A 12,497-nucleotide genomic window follows, 5' to 3' on the forward strand; every position below is an offset into this window, starting at 1 on the left:
TTTGCGGCTTTAGTGAAAATAATGACTCACCAAATGGAGCACTTTAAGGAAATTCACACTCAACTCTCCTGGCTCTCTTCCTTCTCTATTCTCTTACTTCTCTGCTTCCCTCTCGCTCTTTGCTTCGCTGTTACATTGTCTTTCCGCCTCCCATGAGGGATATCACAAGGCTCCCAAAAAGCACAAAGACACTCTCATCGCTTCCACTATTGCCTCTGCGAACACACACCTGCATGTGTACCTCTGCACACACACACACACATGCATACTGTACAGGTAGGTGGTGTTCACCAGCAGATCCCCAATGTGAATCCTGACCTTTTCACATGAGTCATGTTTCCCATAAATATCTTCTTTTGTGTGCTTGCTTTTCAATGTGTCTATATGTGTGCCTGTCTCTGTCTATAACGTATGTGTTTGTGTGTGTGTCTCTGTGTATGTGTGTGTCCATCTCTGTGTTTCACTGCAGAGTTGACATTTCCATCCCTGGTTTGTCCCAGATTAGAACTGACACTGCCCTCTGCTACAGACCAAACTGAAACACATACTGACACCAACACACACACAAACAAACACACATACACAGATAAAAAAACACACACATGCAGCCAGGTTCAGATATGTGCTGCTCACAAGTGAAAAAATTGCATCTCCAAAATGTCACCTGTTAAGGATCACCTTTAAAGCTTGATTAAAAATGCCTTTTGACATTCTGCAATGCCTCCTAAAAGGGATTCATAAGAGGCTGGATAATTTTCTCAGCTCACACAGAAGCGTGTATTGGTGTAACTTCACCCAACAAGACCGAAAGCCACACCGGTGGTTCTGCACTAAACACAGTGGTGCTCTGAGCTAAATGCTAACATCAGCAACACAATATGCTCACAATTACAATGGTGAGATGCTATTTAGTAACATTTATCATACTTAACACTTTACTGTAGAATGATAGCATGCTCATTAGCTGGGTTCCGGTAATTAGTTGGTACAGCTGAAGACAATTTCGTAGGTATTTATAAATTTAGAAAAAACATAAATAAGTCTAATTATTATGATTCATTCTGTGGGGGAGATGAATGCAACAGATGTCATGGTCATCCAAGAGTTAGCTGTCATGAGACACTGCTCAAAATCAAGCCAATGAACCTTTTGGTGCTGCTACAGGAAAAATCAAGTGAGCACTAACGTCATTAAAATACGTCCTCTGGGAGTCTTGGATGTCTGTAGATCTACAAAACTTGGTGCCAATTCATTGAATCAATGTGGTGATATTTTACTCCATGAGTGCAAAATTAGAAACCCTGCTAATGCCACTAGATATAAAGTCAAGGGACCATTAACGTCATTAGGATTTACTCTCCAAGGACCATGAATGTCTTTACAAAATGTCATGACAGGTCATTTAACTGCTAGTTCTCAAGATGTTCCACTCAAAGTCGAACCTGTCAACCTTTCGGTGGTTTCAGGAAAAAAAAAATCATGGGAGCAGTAAAGCCATTGGCATACATGCATGTCTGTAGGCCTGCTGTAGTTGATGCCACTACATAAAAAGCAAGGGGATCACTAACATCAGTAGGATTCACTCTCCAGGGACCATGAACGGCAATATAATCCAGAATTGTTTATTTTTAAGTATGGACAAAAATGGCAGACATAGCTGCTCATATCCCACACCACTATCTTGACTAAAGCCTGGAAATCACAAAATTGGAGATACACAGTTTTGACAGGCCAGCAAAAAAGTATGCGCTCAGTTACTTTAGGTTTAGTGATGCAGATAATCAAAAGGACGCACGATCAAGGCTCAGCAAATACATACAAATGTGGACGTAATAAAAGCAGGTGCAATTCAAGCCAATACAGCAGCACCAACTGCTATAGGCTCAAAAGTTAAAACAGACTTATCTGAGGGAACTGGAGTTGCTCACCCATGAGGATGAGGATCTATGTGGTGTTGGTGGTGGACGTGTTTCTGTCTCAGTGGGAGAGAGACCAGAGAATAAAGCTCAGACTGAGCTGAGCAACACTCCATTTCACTGATCGCTGAGCAGCGTCTCAGCCTCTGCCGCAGGGGGATAAGCTCACTTACCTGAGCTGAATGTGTGTTTCTGTCTGAGTGTGTATGAGCATGCACATATCTACTGTATCCATCTCTATCCATCCTTGGTTGAGCTAGTGGTGTGATACCGTTTTCTATCTTTCCATCTGTGTACATGAATATACACGTGAGTACGGGAGGGGCGAATTCAGCAAACTGTGGTTGTGTTTCTCTCTGCAACAACCGTTACTGGGTGACTGAGTTTTGAGCCTGGTCATTTAACCTGAGCACTGACCCTCATCGTTCATTGCTTCAGTGACAGGAGGGGGCACGACGAAGTCAAAACCTCTGGACAGCAGGAAGTTCAGGGCACAGCCTGGCCTGTGTGACCGTCTGATGGATGTGTGTCTGTGTGTATTTTTGTTTGCATGCCATTAGTAAAGGCATACACAGACAGAGAATAATGATGAAGAGGCAGTTCTGACAGAATTCTCCTTGTACAAACACCTGTGTCTCTTTCATCTCAGACACATGAGCTGGCCATTTCACTGCTGACCTTGGCCACACGGTTCAAAAACGTCTGGGTGTTTTTCCATGCTCTGTTCATATAAAGTTTCATACAAGGACAAAATACCCAGGTATTTCCATATACAGTATATACAGCTCTGTAAAAATATCACCCACACAGTATTTTTGATATCCAACGATCCATAATATAAGCCAGTAGATGACCTCAAAATGACAGTGATATATTGACCAATGGCCATTTCTTTTTTGCAAACACAATGACAAGAATGGTTTAAATTTGTATTTATTTAATGGATCGGAAGCAACATATGTACTAAGAATCACATTCTATTATTATACCATCAGCCACAACATTTAAACCACTGAAAAAAGAACTGCATCACATTGATCTTGTTCTTACAAAGTTATGTTCTACTGGGAACCCTTGGGTCCTGGCATTCATGTCGATGTTACTTTGACACATACCACCCACCTAAACACTGTTGCAGAGCAAACACCCCAATCCCCACTGACACCCACCCCTCATTGGCACAGCAGCAGCTGCCTCCCACTGGGCAACGTGCCTTGGAACACGACAAAGAGCCCGAGGCACTGGCCCGACCTCCAAACTCCCCAGATCCTAATTCCATCAAGCATCCATGGTGTGCACCAGAAAAAACCTGGTCTACTGAGTCTTAACCTGCAACTCACAGGACCCAAAATGATTCATTGCCAACATCCTGGTGTCAGACGCCACAGGGGGACACCCTAGAACTGTTTCGGTATCATGAGGGGGATCTACACTATATAACTCAGGTGTGGCTAATGAGTGCATACCCGGAGGTCATAATTCCAAAAAGGCTCTTGCAAATATTTAAGGTGAAAGGTGCACAAGATCTAAAACTTTCAACCTGAATAGAAAAGCAAGGAAACCAGCACATCGTTGATCACCTGAAACAACAACCTGTTGGTCTTTAGACCTTCCTTGTTTGCATGTATTAAGTTTTCCACATGAAGGTTTGCGGACTGAAACAGTGTTAGTAAAATTAGTTCAAGAGATCAAGAGTGTGTAGGATTCCTTGGTTTTCTATTCATAACTGTTAAGAAGTTGTCAGTCCTCTTGTCCTTTTTGGTGGTCAAATTTTGTAATGGAGACATTAATTCTAAAGTGTCTGAAAAAAATGGCATTTTTGTGCTAAAATATCATCTTACTTAAAAGTTGATATATGGTTATTTTAATGTATATGCAGCAGCCCAATATTAGCCTGGATACCAGCTTGGCCTATTTACTGGTCCAGCTCTAATTCTTATTCAGAAGCTTATATTCTAGCATGTAATGGATAAAAGACAATAGGAATGCACATAAAAAGATATAGGGAGATCAATCCCTGAACTGCTTTACTGTAAGGTGATGATTGCGTATTGGCATCCCACAAGCCCACCTAAAAACATAGAGTCTGAAACAAAGACAACAGAGGAGCACTGACACACAAATACAATACACATATCCACACACACATAAAACTGCAGATGGCTGTATCATAAAGCTATGAATATTTAATATGTATGAAAATGAGACAAACAAAAAAAGACCACAACAGAGATGAGTGTCTTGGAGAAAGGATGGAGAGAGATGTGGGGGGTGGCAAAGGGAGAGACGGAGAGAGTTAGCCTGAAGAGCTAACATTTTATGAAATCTTATTTACACTAAGTGAGTTGATGCTAGGAATAAAACTGGGCTTTTGTGAATATCTGGGGAAAAGAATGAACCATATGAGAGAAATATTAAAACTGTTTTATATAGTGTCTGGTGGAAAAGAGACGAAAGACAAGGGAATGAAAAAGTGCTAAACAGTTCATATCTACCGTACCCTTAATCCCACCACATGGAGTACCTGCAGAGTCTAGAGCAGGGGTTCCCAAAGTGGGGTCATTACGACAGATTAACGACAGTAGTCTATTTGTCTTGTATATTTGACAAACTGAACGGATTGAACGTGTCACTACAAGGTGAAAACACAAACATCATGTCACCGAATGACAAAATCCGCTCATTCAAAAGGAAAGTGGATCGCTGGATAGTGCAAGTTGAAATGGGAAGGACTGATATGTTTCCTGAGCTGGTGGAATTCATGGAGGAAAATGATCTGAGTGTGAACACTGTGAAGGAGTCTATCACTTCCTACCTTCAAGCCCTTCTGGAACATTTTAACAAGTTTTTCCCAGAGGAAACGGCACCGGAAAAATATGACTGGATACGATCAATGTTCACTGTAACGGCCGCCAGTCATCTGTCATCTGACATGGAGGACGCACTGCTTGAACTGTCCAGTGACCACACCTTAATGACAGCCTTTAATTCAAAGCCACTTTGAGTTCTGGATTTCCGTCGAGAAAGAATATCCTCAGCTGTCCAGTTCCGCCATGGACGGACTGACGCCGTCTGGCTGTACATACCTGTACGAAAAAAACGTTCTCAGTACTGACGTATATTAAAAACAAATACAGATCGCATCTAAACGTGGAGGATGATCTCTGAGTGGCCATCTCCAAAATTAAACCAAGAATAGACTTGCTGTGCTCCACACATAGTGCCCATCCATCTCATTAATTGAGACTGAGCGACACTGTAACATAGTTATTCCCAAAATGTAAATTTGCACCGCAACGATGTTCTCATGCTTACTCAGTGCCAGAGGTTATGGCTGTTACTTTGTCTCAGATATTGTTCTGCTTACATGGAAATTAAAGTGTACAAATAAGTAAGTCTGCACATAACAGCAACAATGTTCACTTATAAATTACATGGAAATTATTGTGACTGATGTATTCTGATTTCATCATATAGTAAATTGTTATATGTAAAATCATATCATGGTTGTTAAGCTGTTCTGTTCCTTCTTGTTGTTGTTTAGCCTGTGTTTATTTATGCCTATTAGTGCGTGCGTCATGTGCGGACGTTGTGTTAGGTTTCAGTCACCTCGGAGGGATAGTGTGGGTTGGCAGTCTCAGGAACCATTATTTTGGGGGTCTTGGGCTGAAAAGTTTGGGAACACCTGGTCCAGAGGTATAGTTTTTGTCGTATTTCACAGGTGCTTTATTTATTGCAATACGATTTTTCTGGTCTTTGTGAGTCATTTTGTTCCTAATGATTATTGTTGTTGTTTTTTTGTTTGTTTCTGTTTTGATTACACACTATCAGCTATTGATTATGACTGTCAATTATTTTTAAGGAGATAAGAACAATAGTAAAGTAGTAAAATGAACTGTAGAAGATGCAGTTTGTATTAAAGTATATACATTTGTTTTACTAGAATAAAAATAGTCATTTTTTAGCATTAATCACATAACTAATAATGCTTAGAGAGGAAATAAGTTAAGATTTTGCTGTGAAGGTTGTCTCTTCCAGTAGTTTATTCTTGGGGTCTCCTGGGAACCTCGTCAGTAGTCCTTGTATGTTAAATACTTTTTGCAGGATAGAAGAGGCTAAGAGCTGACACTGAATGAATCCAAAATGATTTACTGAGCAGTGTTGTGAGACCAGCAGGGATATGCTGGTTCTCCTTCCACCATTGCTATGTTTTTCTTTCTTATTTTAGAATCAAAAGCATGATATCGCTTCAACTTAAATTCCCCTGACAATATATTAGGTTCAGCTAATGTCTATTTAGTGTCGCTGTATCAGGACACCATGAAGACGGAAAGTGAAGATTAAAAAGAACGGAAAGAAGAAAATGGTGTGACTGATGAGGAGCTCTTATAAACATGCTGATTCATTCATCTGCAAGTGCTGGGAAGCATTTCCTTTGGGAAAGAGGGGTCAAACACATTAGCTCCCTGCATTGAGCAAGTGCAGTGCTTTTAGAGGACTGCTAGTGCTCGTCTGTCAAAGACGCATCACCTCTGCCTCCTATTCAGGGTCTCTAATGAAAGAGTGACAGAACTCCTGGGAGCACGTTTGAAAAAGATGCAAATTGAGCACTCAGTTTACTTCACCTTTATTTATTTATTAATTTAAAACTTGAGTCACAAAATCATAGATTTTATGCGTGTACTCAGGTGGCCCCTATGCATTGTCACATTACATGTTCAGTAGTAAGTAAACACACTGGGCAAGAAGTAATAATAAAAGCTCGTAAATATAGTACATTCCCCAGGGCGTTAAAGTGTTTTTCTTTTTCTTTTTTTAATTAGCACAGTGTAATCATATGTGTGCTTGGCACTGGGATATTTAGAGTTAATAAACTTTTCATATTACTTTTATGTTTCATGCATTTTTCAGAAATCCCTATAGCCTTTATCAAAGGCCTGGAGGTCCTACTAATCAGAGCCCAGCATTTTTATGAACACATCAATATTAATACAAAAACAGAGGCATGGAATAACACAACTTTAATGCCTGCTGATACAAGTGATTTTGTGGACTGGTATAATTAATGGAAAAGATTGTAGTTTATATTGCATGTTAACATTCCCCTCAGGAGCCTGCAGGATTCATAGAACCAGTGGAGAGTTCCCTGGGCCAGAAACATAGTGTAATTAAGTCTTAGCACTTGAGCAGACAAACAAGACACACACACTGAGTCAAATTTTACGTCACTTTAAATTTATATAAATCAAAAATATAGTTGCACCTACTAGTGATTAATATCTCAAACTAGCACATATATGAAGGAGATAACACTGCAAAAGACATCAAATATAATGTAATATATTGTCAGAAACCAACATACTTATACATAGAATATTGAACAAAAATACCAATCGAAGCAATTTATGTTCTTTTCTGACTTAAAGAAGAAGTTTAAGATAATCTACTTTCTATTGTTAGGGTTAGGAAAGTTAAAATAAATACATTTTTGAGCTGTTCAACTTGTGACAAACACAAAAGGCCATCTTTAAATGCAGCTTAATTCAAATGACACGATGCCACAGATGACAAGTGAAAGGGGAGGATGGGATGTTGGCATGCTGGATGCTGGCATGTCAATCAGGGCCATAGCCAGGCACTTGAATGTCCACAACTCCACCATTTGTCATCTAAGACATTGTCTCAGACAGTGTGGTATAATAGACAATCTGCTACATGATGCTCTGGATGGACGTGCCTGACAACGTGATCCAGTCCCCCAAAATTTCCAGCAACTCTGCCAAAGCCCTTGAGGAAGAATGGGAAAACAATGCACAAGCCAGCATCGACAAACTCAATGTGTCACCAATGTGTGGCACTACACAATGCAAATGGTAACTGGTGAATTCTAGTCTTTGACTCACACCGATCATTATCATTTCCCCTATAGTGTGCATTTAGTTATTTGTTGGGTTGGAACACCAAATAGTTATTTCTCTTCATTTAAAAATGGATAGAATTTAATAAAATATTAAATAATGTGCTTATATTTCTGTTCAGCATAAATGACCACTATTAGACTGATTAGAGCAAAACGTAACTATTCTCTGTCTGAGAGCTTTGTGATGTGATACTATAAAGCACTGCAAACACCTGTTAAGTAAAAATAAATACAAATACTGTTGCTGTTCAGTTAAAAATTGAGGAAAATAATAGTAAAAAAAAATGTAGATGTGACCTCCTACAAAAGCCGTCTTCAGTCACGTCAGTCCTGTACACAGTGATGTGAAGCTTTACATTACACGCACACCTGGAAGTGTCAGAGCTCCAGGTGTCTCTGGATTCCAGGTGGCTAGCTGGCCCAAGCGATCTTGTAGCGAATTAAACAATTACATCTAAGGAAAGGACAGACTAGCTGGTTTCAAGGGGCGAAGCCACAGGAGTCGACTGAACAGTGTGTGGATTCTACTTTGCTCAGTGTGTCCCCGCTGTGTTGCTAACACTAGTTAGTCAGCTGTCTGAAGATATCAGAGTGTCCTGTCAAGAAACTGAAACAGCAGGAGCAGACGAATTAGTGAACAGACTTTTCTGCTCCATCTGTGCAGAAAATGAATATTGAAGTCATTGTCTACACTTTTCTTAGTGGATTTATTGATGTAGCTGTATGTGATATCCCACATACACTACCAATCAAAAGTTTGGACACACCTTCTCATTCAGTTTTTTTTCTTTATTTTTACTACTTTCTACATTGTAGATACATACTGAAGACATCAAAACCGTGAAGCAAGATATATGGAATTATATAGCAACCAAACAACTGTAAAATAACTATAAATATGCTTTATATTTTAGTTTCCTCACCCATTGCTTTGACGGCAGCTTTGCAAACCCTTGGCCTTTTCTCAATGAGCTTCATGAGGTAGTCACTCGAAATGGTTTTAATTTCACAGCTGTGCCTTGTCAGGGTTAATCTGTGGAATTTCTTGCCTTCCTAATGGGGTTGGGACCATCAGTTGTGTTGTACAAAAGTCAGGTTGGTACACACTTGACAGCCCTATTTGACAACTGTTAGAATCCATGTTATGCCAAGAACCAGTCAGCTAAGTAAAGAGAAACAACAGTCCATCATTACTTTAAAAACTGAAGGTCAGTCAGTTCGGAAAGTTACAAAAGCTTTGAACCCCCTTTGTATCCCCAACTGCTACAATGAAACTGGCTCACATGAGGACTGCCCCAGGAAAGGAAAACCAAGAGTCACCTCTGCTGCTGAGGACAAGTTCATCTGAGTCACCAGCCTCAGAAATCACAAGTTAACAGCACCTCAGTTTAGAGCCCAGATAAATGCCACAGAGTTCTAGTAGCAGACGCATCTCTACATCAAATGTTCAGAGGAGACTGTGCGAATCAGGCCTTTATAGTCAAATAAGCTCTAAGAAACCACTACTAAGGAAAAGCAGCAAACAGAAGAGGTTTGTTTGGGCCAAGAAACACATGGAATGGACATTAGACCAGTGAAAATCTGTGCATTGGTCTGATGAGTCAAAATGTGAGATCTTTAGTTCCACATGCCGTGTCTTTGTGCGACGCAGAATAGGTGAAGGGATGGTCTCTACATGCATGGTTCCGACTGTGAAGCATGGAGGGGGAGTTGTGATAGTGCTTTGCTGGTGACACTGTTGGGGAATTATTCAAAACTAAAGGCAACCAGCATGGCTACCACAGCATCCTGCAGCGACATGCCTTTCCATCCAGTTCGTGTTTAGTTGGACCATCGTTTATTTTTCAACAGGACAGTGACCCCAAACACACCTCCAGGCTGTGTAAGGGCTATTTGACCAAGAAGGAGAGTGATGGAGTGCTGCATCAGATGACCTAAACCCAATCCAGATGGTTTGGGATGAGATGGCCCACAGAGTGAAGGCAAAAGGGCCAACAAGTGTTCAGCATCTCTAGGAACTCCTTCAAGACTGTGAGAATCAACAATGTTAATAGTCATGAAAAATAGAGAAAAACACTAAATGAGAAGGTGTGTCCAAACTTTGGACTGGTAGTGTCTAACTTGTGATTTTTTTGTCTTCCAACACATGCCATTAAAAATAAGTTTCAAAGCATGTTTTGGTTTTGTGTATTTTGCAGGAGCACCTTTTCATCCTGAACTGTCTTTGAGACAAACTGTTACTCAATTACTCCACTGTAAGTAAATAATTCTTATAATTCTTCCTTACTGGAATTAAGCTTTTTTTCCCCACAACTTCATTCAGTCAAACATGCCCCCATTGAGCAAAACACTGAAATTAACAGGCAACTATTTCATGTAATGCACACTACAACCTCATGCATCATCACAAGGCCCTAGGCAAGGCAGCAAATATGTCATTGGTGAAACCATCCCTTTGCCATGGCCAAGTAAAACAACATCCCCTGCGTAAACAAGAATCTCATTTATTACATCCCACTCGAATGTGCGATTACGCCCAATGGGCATCTGTAGTTGTATGCCGCTGGAAGCAGTACATAAATTCACTGGCTTGATCGGATATTGCTATCACAATGTCTCTCTGGAGTGGTGTTGAGGCTATTCGTGTTGCAGAGGATTGATTAGAATTGCACATCTGTTTCTCCTGCTTTGTTTTTAGTTACATGTGCGCCCACTTCTATTTGTGTGCATTTGTGTGTGTAGGTGTGTAACGGGCCAGGAGCACATACCAATTTACAATAGTTAATATTTTCATTACTGCATCTGTGAAGACCTTTTAAAAAAAATCTGACAAGCTTAAATGAGGTCACATTGCTGAACTTCATGTCACTTCCCATTTACAGGATAACAGGCCTGTGGGCAATGTTATCACAAGGCCTCTGGAGCGCCAATGGACTTGTATCATCAGCTGGCCAAAATAATTTTGGAAATTGCTTTTTATTATTAGAAACACTCCATTACATCTTGATATAAATATGTTAACTGCGCTGTCTGAAAGGTGCTAATGTTTCCCCCATCGTCCTTCCTCCCCACTTTGGCATCTTCTCCAAACTGCTCCCTCTTCTATCCAAAACATCAAAAAAATAGCGTGCGTGGAAAATTTATTGGATGCATTGACACCCTGTGTCTTGGCTGGGTTGGTGGTGAAATGAAAAGGTATGAAATTAAACAAATTAAGTCTCCTCTTTGAGTGGCGGACAGCCTCGGTGCCTGTCACTGCTGCTTAATGTGATGCTGGGAGGGGAGAGCAGGATGAGAAGCCTGTGGTAGGAAAGCCAGGCTTGAACGTCAACTGTCAAGCCTGGACATGATGCTCAGCAGGCCTGAGGGATACCAGCAGTGCAAAGACGGCTGAAGAGGGGAAATAGACAAGGAAGGGAAGGACAAAAGCAGAGAAGAAAGACTGAAAGATGAGAGGGAAGGGCATGAAGACAGGAAAAGAGATGCGGAATAAGGAAAGGGGGGGGGTATAGCTAGAGGTAACTGAAAAAATATGATGGAGAAGGAATGGTGGGGATGGTAGTGGTAGGGGGGTACTTTCAAAGTGTTGAAGCAGTTGAAATTTATTGCAAATAACTGCTCCTGATGCTCCGCCGTTTCAATTTCACACAACACAATTCCACAGCTCTGGAGCAAATGTGTCCCTGTCAGCATCACTTAGGCTTCCCTTGCTCTCTGCCTCACACCTCTGCCCCTCCCTCTGCTTTCTCCTCCTGCCCCCTCACCTTTGCTCCCCCATCTGTCTCCCTCTCTCCCTCTCCAACCCTTCTCACCTTATCTCCCCCCCCCCATCTCCTTTTTATATTCTTTTTAACTGATTACACCATTGCAGGCAGACAGAGATAGAGAGAGGTGGGAAATGGGCAGTGAATGAGCGAGGGGAGAAAAACAATAGACAATAGAAAAACTGTGGCAAGGGCGGGGGGGAGTTGAAAGATGTGCAGGAAAGTTAACTTAAAAGGAACTATTGCTAGGAACTTTATTGTAACTTAGAGGGAAAAAAAAGACAAGAGCAAAAGGGAAGGGGGAAGGCTACATCTTGATTTTGCAACACAATATTCAAACCAGCATTTAAACCAAAGGAAGCCACTAAAGCTTTGGTAATAAAAGACTCACAGTTTATTAGTGAGCCGACACTAAACTGTCCTTTATTCAAGGTTTGACTCAGGATACTGTCCCCTTCCTACACTCTCACCGCAGTTGGGGAGGCAGGTTAGAGGGATGGGGAGATAAAGGGATACGTGTAGGGTTAAAAAGAATATTATTCATTTGGGCCGTCTTGTGAATAATTTATCTCAGGGATGAGGAGCAGCTCTGGATCCATAATGAGACAGAGGCCACTGTGTGAAAGACTTTCATCTCCCTCAGTCTAAAGACCTCTTATCCTGGCATTAAAGTCATCAAGTAAAATCTTTTGTGTAACTTTAACTGCTTCTTTATGTACTGTGTTTCCATACGCAGGCACACACACACACACACACACACACACACACACACACACACACACACACACACACACACACACACACACTGACAGAGACCCCAAAGCACAACTAAGCTGCATCTACCAAAACGGATGTGCTTCCCCCTACAGTTATCGTCACTGGAATAAGAATCAGCGG

General features: G+C 41.0%; 1 protein-coding gene across 1 annotated transcript in view; it reads right to left on the minus strand.

The window, feature by feature from the left end:
• Positions 1 to 12,497, minus strand: part of LOC111574184 (cadherin-4-like) — a 232,095-nt gene that overhangs the window by 178,823 nt on the left and 40,775 nt on the right. The gene's annotated exons all lie outside the window — the stretch shown is intronic.

This window comes from Amphiprion ocellaris, chromosome 8, assembly GCF_022539595.1.
Source record: "Amphiprion ocellaris isolate individual 3 ecotype Okinawa chromosome 8, ASM2253959v1, whole genome shotgun sequence".
NCBI classification, from domain to species: Eukaryota; Metazoa; Chordata; class Actinopteri; family Pomacentridae; genus Amphiprion; species Amphiprion ocellaris.